Below are 7,302 nucleotides of genomic sequence, written 5' to 3'. Positions count from 1 at the left end.
TGTGTTTTATAACTGATGATACTCTAATATTTTAGTTTGCATGTTTGGCTGATTTCTGCAGTCGAAGATTAATTATAGCTCTCCTACCAGCATAGCAGCATCTTCCCTGAAGTGTTACAGTGGTGTTGCTGCACTGTAGCGCTATATGTGAAGACAAACCTTTCCTTTGCTTCAGATTGGCACAAGTGAAGGCTTTATAGGGAGATTAAATGAGTGTGTGGCATCAATTGTTTTTAATACTTCATCAGCCTGAAGCTAGAGTACGTGCGTCTCTGGTTGTTATTTTATGAAAACACTTGTCTTCATTTGCAGTTCCCTGTATGGAACTCTAGTCTCGTTTGTTTGATAAATGTATCTGCTAGAAGCAGCTATTTTTAGGTCTAACAGCAATGGGAAAATTGAACAATGTGCAGACTTCTGGAAAATCTTGCAGGGCAAGAGCAGCAGCACCACATCCACTGAAAAGGAATCCAGACTGAATACCAAAGCAATGTAGAGTAAAGGGAGACTAAGAAAACAAAGGCGGGTTAAATTCATCCACAAAAACATTCACTGGAGGTGCCTTGGGGAATGAGACTTAGGGATCCCAAATGTCTTAAGTATCAAAAGATGAACCACCTTGGCACCCCCATGAATGAGGCAGTCATGAGAAAGGTATAATTAACAAGTGTTGCAGTTCACCCCACTAGAAAGAGCTTTCGTGATAAAATGTGCTTTCTTTCAGCAAAAAGGTTTACATAGATTGTTCAGGTCAGTCTGTCGAAAAAATAGCATCAAAGTGAGTTAGCAAAACTGTTGCCTTACCCATGTAGACAGGATAGCAGGTTATGAAGTTGTATCATATCCCTTTAAAAAACAGGGCTATTTCATGTTTTGGTATCCTGGCTACCACACAGCATAGAGAAGACCAAACTGTGTTGTAACATGGTCACAAGCCTATAATACAATCACCAATACAGTCATTTGGCTAGTGTAGATTACTCCCTAGGCAAAGAAGTTTTAAGATATTGTGAGAAATGTCAAAAGAAGAGAGGAAAAAAATCCTAATCCATGTTGAAATCTTATTCATTCACAGCCAGTAACATTGGCACATTTAATTGACCAGCACATATTGCAATGCTGACTGTGTGAAATAGGGCAGGAGGAAGGGGAGTGAAAAGTGAGAGCTTCTCTCTGATCTTTCCTCTCCTTAATGCACATTCTCCAAAGAAACAACGTTCCAAGTTCAAGGTTTTATTGTGTAACCTCTCCAAGACAGCACAGAGCAGGGCAATCCAGGAAACAGTTGCCTTTTTGTTTTTTAGCAAAAGGAAACATTAGTCAATGTAAGTTACTACATTACATTTTTGTCTTGGGTATTGGCTTTTCCTGATACATTTCCAGCAAAAACACATATGGTGCATTGTGCTACTTTTACTATTCTAAATTATATTAATTATTGCAGAAGTTATTTAGCTAGTACAGGTTGAAATAACACTTCCATTATAACCTTCCCTAAATACTACCCCTTTTAGATATTTACAGGTTTGGTAAATAAACTACAAGTAGGGCAAAATGTTCCACGCCTGATCTTAGCCCGGTTGTGAATGTTCTGGGGAAGGTTGGGCAAAATCTGCTTAGCCATTTTCTGAGTTTCTGCTACAGAATTGGTGGTTCATCATTTGGAAGCAAGAGAGGAGGAGAAAGACCGGGGCACGCGGGTGAATCACAGGAAGACTGTGAGCCCCCAATGTGATGCGGCCATGCAAAAAGCAAATGAAATCCAAGGATGTATTAGTAGAGAGAGAAGGGTTAATGGCATTGTACAAGGCATTGGGATGACCTGATCTGGAAAGCTGTGCACAATTCTGGGCAACCATATTCCAGAAAGATTAGTTTAAACTGGAACAGGTGCAGAGAAGAGCTATTAGGATGATCAGGGGAATGGAGACCCTAATCTTATGAGATTGGAAGAGCTTGCTTGTTCAGGCTAGTAAAAAGAGCTGTGAGGGGATGTGATTGCTCTCTATAAATGCATTATCAGGAGGGTGAAGAGCGGTTTGAGCTAAAGGACAATGTTGGCACAAGAACAAATGAATCTAAACTGGCCACAAATAAATTCAAGCTGGAAATAAGAAGAAGGTTTCTAACCATCAGATGCGTGAGGTTCTGGAACAGCCTCCCAATATGAATTGTAGGGGCAAGCAATGCAACTACTTTTAAGAGGGAGCTGGACAAATTTGAGAGTTGATTTTTTGGCAGAGTTGCTTGCGATGGTAGGGCACAGGGTTCAACTGCCCTGGGGCTTGCTTCTGGTTTATGTCTTATCTTCCTAAAGCCTATGCTTTAGGATTTCAGATGGCCACCTGCAGGCATCAGGAAAGGAGTTCCCCACCCTTCCCAATGTATTCTGGGAGGTATTTTTAAATCTCCTTCCTCTGAAGCATCAGGGATGGCCACAGCTGGAGATGGGACACTGGATGCGGTAGGCTAGAGCTCTGAGGTGGCACTGAGCATTTTCTCTCTCAAGTGCTTGGCTGGCTAGTTCTTGCTCACATTCTCAGGGTCTAACTGATCCACAAATGTGGGGTCAGAAAGGAGAGAAAGGGGTCAGAGAGAGAGAAAGAGAGAGAATCAGCAAGGGTCCGAGTTACCTGTTTTCTCCCACTTGGTCTTTTCTCAATTAATATCAGTTGGAGGTGGCTTTGTGATATGGACACCAGTATCCTGGAAACTGGGCAGAGACCACGGAACTCATTTCTTCTTGCCATCATATCATAGCTGCTCAGGTTAGTAGTGACCAAAAGTTGGATTTGAATGAGTGACCTAGAACTGAAAGGTTTATGTTCCATTATCCATCCCTTGGTCCAGTCAGTCCTAAGGGTTTTTACTATTTAATACATTAGGAGGGGAAAATATTGGAAAAGCAAGTTGTAAATTAAACTGTCAACTGGCTGTATGAGCTGAGCTCTAAGGGCTAAGATCCTGCAGCCTTTATTCAGGCAGGTAGTCTCGTTAAAACAAATGAGACCATTTGCCTGAATAAGGCCTTCTGGATGTGGTCTTACTTGCCTCTCACAATCCAGTTTTTCAAGTTTCCATTACAGTTTTTCACATCGTGTGGTGATGGCCTGAAGCAAGTTGAAGCTCCTCTGTTGCTATATGGTTCCTGATTTTTCTTATCCTGCTGGGTTTCATCAGATAGCATACAAGCAGCTGAAGGTTTTACTTTTTTAATGTATCTTTTGCACATTGGGCGTGTATAGGTTTGACTCATTCGAAGACTGTGCAGTAACATGTCAAATAAGTTATATTGAACTAGGAAGAATGTCTAAGGATGCCAATTATTTGGTATAATTCTATAGAAGAAAAATGCTTCATAGATGCTATCCCTTTGAAGAATTTGGCCTATAGACCAAATTTTTGAAAAGCTATTAATGCCGTAACTAAATCACTGAAAAATCAGTCTAGTAGATTTTTTCTGTATTATATTTCATTTCTCTTCCCACTTTTATTGCTATGCTCATTTGCATGAAGAGGTTTTTTTCATTTTTAAATTCATTAGTGCTTGCTTAGTCCTGATAATCCCTTGTTACTAGGACTGTGATGCCATTCAGAATGAGAGGATTAGGGAGACTTCACGTGGAAACAAGCAACATCACCAGCAGATGAATTCTTAAGTAGTTTTTTAAAAAACCATCAGCATCCTCAAGTAATAAGCAGTGGGAGAAACAAAAATGAAGAAAATATGGCACCTCCACAGAACTGAAAGTGCAAGAAAGCTTTTCAGCAGCCCTTCAAAAGGAAAGCCCAAGTTGTGAAATTTGGATTCACACAAATACATCTAAACGTTTGTAAAATATTTGAAATTTGTTTGCAACCCTCCAGGTCCCAGATCTTTTCTGGTTCAAGCTGGTGTGGTTCAGGAGAAGCCGTAACATGCACTCATTCTCCTGCCTGAAAATTCATTTGAGATACAACTGTGTGATGTTTCTCTCAGGCAAGAGTGAATAACTGGCAGCCTTGTCCATTATGCAACCTTGGGCATCACCTTGAATTATGTGGTGCCATCAGCTATTGATGATTGCTTTTGACTGGCTTAAATATTTATCATCAATTGTTTAAATGTCTTGTGCTAAAAATCATGAAGGCAACAACAATTTTGGGTTCTATACTGAATACAGTGAGGGCTTTGACTGTCTCCTTAAGGGGAGGCGGCATACACTTAGTAACTAATGGCCCTCCTGAACACTACTCACCAGTATCAAAAATCTTAGGGTAGATCTACTTGAGACCCTATGTGCACACTCAGGGAAGCTAGCCCCTCCTGCTGCTTGCTCTGCTGTAGCTTCCCTTCTATTTTTAGCAGGGTAGCAAGGATCAGAGCTAGTGTGGGTATGTTTACTCGAGTTGGAAGTGAACCTTTCAGCTCCAGTGCTGACACGCCCTTAGAGAGGATACTGTGATATAGATGTTTTATCAGCATGAGCTTGGGGCGGCTGCACAAATCTCAGGTGGTAAAGCCATTCATACAGGTCACCAAAAATAAATTCTAGAAAAACCTTTCCTCTGCTATCAAGGATTTAGAGCATTAGTATGCATATGTTTGCCCCTGAATTTAAAAGTGAAGCTGGCTCATTGACACTGGGGTATAATCGCCAGACAGTGAAAGATCCTGGGTTTAAGTTCTGCACCTGCCTTCTAAGGGGTATATCTTTCCAGTAATTGGAAGAGGGATTGCAGCATGCCTAGGCAATACCTCAGCTAGTTCTGATTGAGCTGGCTCACTGGACATAGCACAAAGCCACGGTTTAGGCTAGCTGCCTAAGTACATATAAGGGGTCCAGGGTGGGTTTGTACTCAGCTGGCTTGCCTGTGTCACTACCCATGCTGCTGCAGCTTCACTGCTATTTATAGCAAGCTAGCTCAAGTAAAGGTATGCCTACACATGCTGCAATCCCATCTCCCCATGGCTGTGTAGACATACTCTACCAGAGCAGGCCATCCGGTAATTTGGTGACTCATGTAATTAGCATCAAATAAGTACCTCATGAAGGCTGAAGTAAGATCTCGGTGGGATGAAATAGAGATGGATTCCCTGAATTAAAACAGCTTCATTTTGCTCTAGGAGTGGCTGGGCAGAGGACACTTGTCAGAATTACCGCCCAGGGCCAGAAGAACTGTTGGCCTCAAAGGAGCTAAAGCAGAGTTTTTGTGCTCTGTAGGAGTACAGTGCACACTCTTCTCCCCCTGAAGAGAGAGAACAAACAACCCAGAACAGATGTTAAGCACATTAAAGGACTGAAAATACCTGTTTGAGATTAAGTTTCAGTAAGTTGTTTTCTCACAGCAACTTTGTGAAATTCTAGGCTTTACAGAACTACTGCTTTGGCCACACAGTTTACTTACATCACATATTTCCCAGTTGCCCTAGTTACGGTTCAGGAAATGAATAAAGAGGCAACTAACCAGAACACATAGCCAGGTGCATCTGTTTAACTCCCATCTAAGCTAGACTTTGCTTCAGCTGTCATTAATATCGCTTCCAGCAACGAGACAGACAGGTTAACCGCACACCACATTGTTGCATTGCGTGTGTAAGTTAAGAATTGAAGATATTTTAAGAGTCAGCGTGCTGCATAGCATGGTAATCTGTGTGCACAACAATGTCCATATAAATGATGTTCTTTGGTGGACGTAAATAGGTATCCATAGAACGGTTTCCATGGTAAAGGTGGGCAGTTGCATTCATGTACTAGAGGCAGTATTTGAGAGGCTGGCCAATGCTGAGCACCTGCAACTGCTATCAGCTTTAATAAGAACTCTGGGTACTCAGCTCCTCTGGAAAGTAGGCCCTCTGTGTTCACTATGAAGAAAAGTGGTGTGTGCACTAAATGTCTGTATATAGCACACCGATTTCTGAAGCAGTCAGGAAATCTCATTTCATAGCTGTAGTCACCCCAGTCTACCAAGGTACGCTTGGCAGTTTGACTCTAAATTACTGTTAGCAAGCCATCTTTATTCTCTTCAGTTGCTCATTTCTCTGCTACTAGGGTTTCCTCTTTGTATGACTTTTTGAGAATAAGTGCCCACACTTCCTGCCTACAACATAAAGACAGGACCGCGTCTAGCTAGGCACCCGCTGCTTAAACCCAGTGAAAAAGTAAACAAACCCAAAACACCTTGCTGAGCTAGACTCTGTGGCTTTGTGCTTGGAGCCAGAAACTGTTTTTTCAAGAGAACTCCATGGATATGTCCCATTCCAGGGCACAGTGCTGGGGCATCTGCAGGAGCCTTTCTATTTAGCCCTATCTAACAGGGTGCTGCCCTCAAGCACACCCTCCTGTGGCGCTGGATGGCTCTGTAGATGCTTTGCCCTTGGCTCTCTCTTGGTGCTTGCAATCCTTTTCTCAGTCCTGAGTACTTCAAAAGATACCTCCTCTGTGGGGGTCTCATTTATTAACCTTTCCTGCTCTACATAGGTTTTTATATCACATAGTCACGTTGCTTGCACTAACATCTGAAATGGGTTATCTGTTCTCTCCTCCTCAACCCCGCAGGAGAAATGTGTGCAGTGTACAGAGCACAGAAGCTGTTCTTTAGCCCCTTTGAGTCCAACCCTTTTTCTGGGCTGGGGCAGTAATTCAGACAAGTATCTTCTCCCCAGGTTCAGGAAACCCCAGCCCTTCTTCCTGAAGCAGAGTTGTATTTCAAACAGGCTCAGATGAGGAGTACACAGCTCTCCCTCTGGAGTTGGACTATGATCCAGGTCACCTGCAGCCCTGTCATCTTCTCCCTCAGCTGGTCCCCTGTTACTCAGTCCTTTCATCTGTTGACTTGGAGAAGTTAGCAGGCAACAATCTTCTTCCTGCTAGTCTCTGTTATGAGGGAGGAGGTGGCGGCAGCAGCATATATGCTGCCCTCCTTCCCAGGGCACATCCTGATTGGCTGGGACAGACAGGAGCTTTGTCACACTCTGCACTATAAGGCTCCAGGTCATGGGCCGTTAAAGGAATACTAGCCTGACTTCTCCCAAACATTATTCCCCCAGGACCATTTCCTCTCTCCCAGTATCTACTTCTGCCACTTCTGAGGCCCGTGTATATATCCCAGCTCCCAGGAACAGGTGTTGGCTGATCCCTAGTCTCTATTACCTTTAAAGGGAACAGACCACCCCATTATACCCTCCCTTCTTTTCCACACAAGACCTTTATGATTCCTCTCTCATTTTCTACTCTACCTCAATCACATCCTTAGCCTTGCTGTCCTTGCCACAATCATTGCTCTCCAATTCTATATTCTAAAACAATTCTCTTCTTCGCA

The sequence above is a fragment of the Lepidochelys kempii genome, chromosome 5, assembly GCF_965140285.1.
Source record: "Lepidochelys kempii isolate rLepKem1 chromosome 5, rLepKem1.hap1, whole genome shotgun sequence".
In the NCBI taxonomy this organism is placed as follows: Eukaryota; Metazoa; Chordata; order Testudines; family Cheloniidae; genus Lepidochelys; species Lepidochelys kempii.
Note: the sequence above shows the minus strand (reverse complement) of the source record.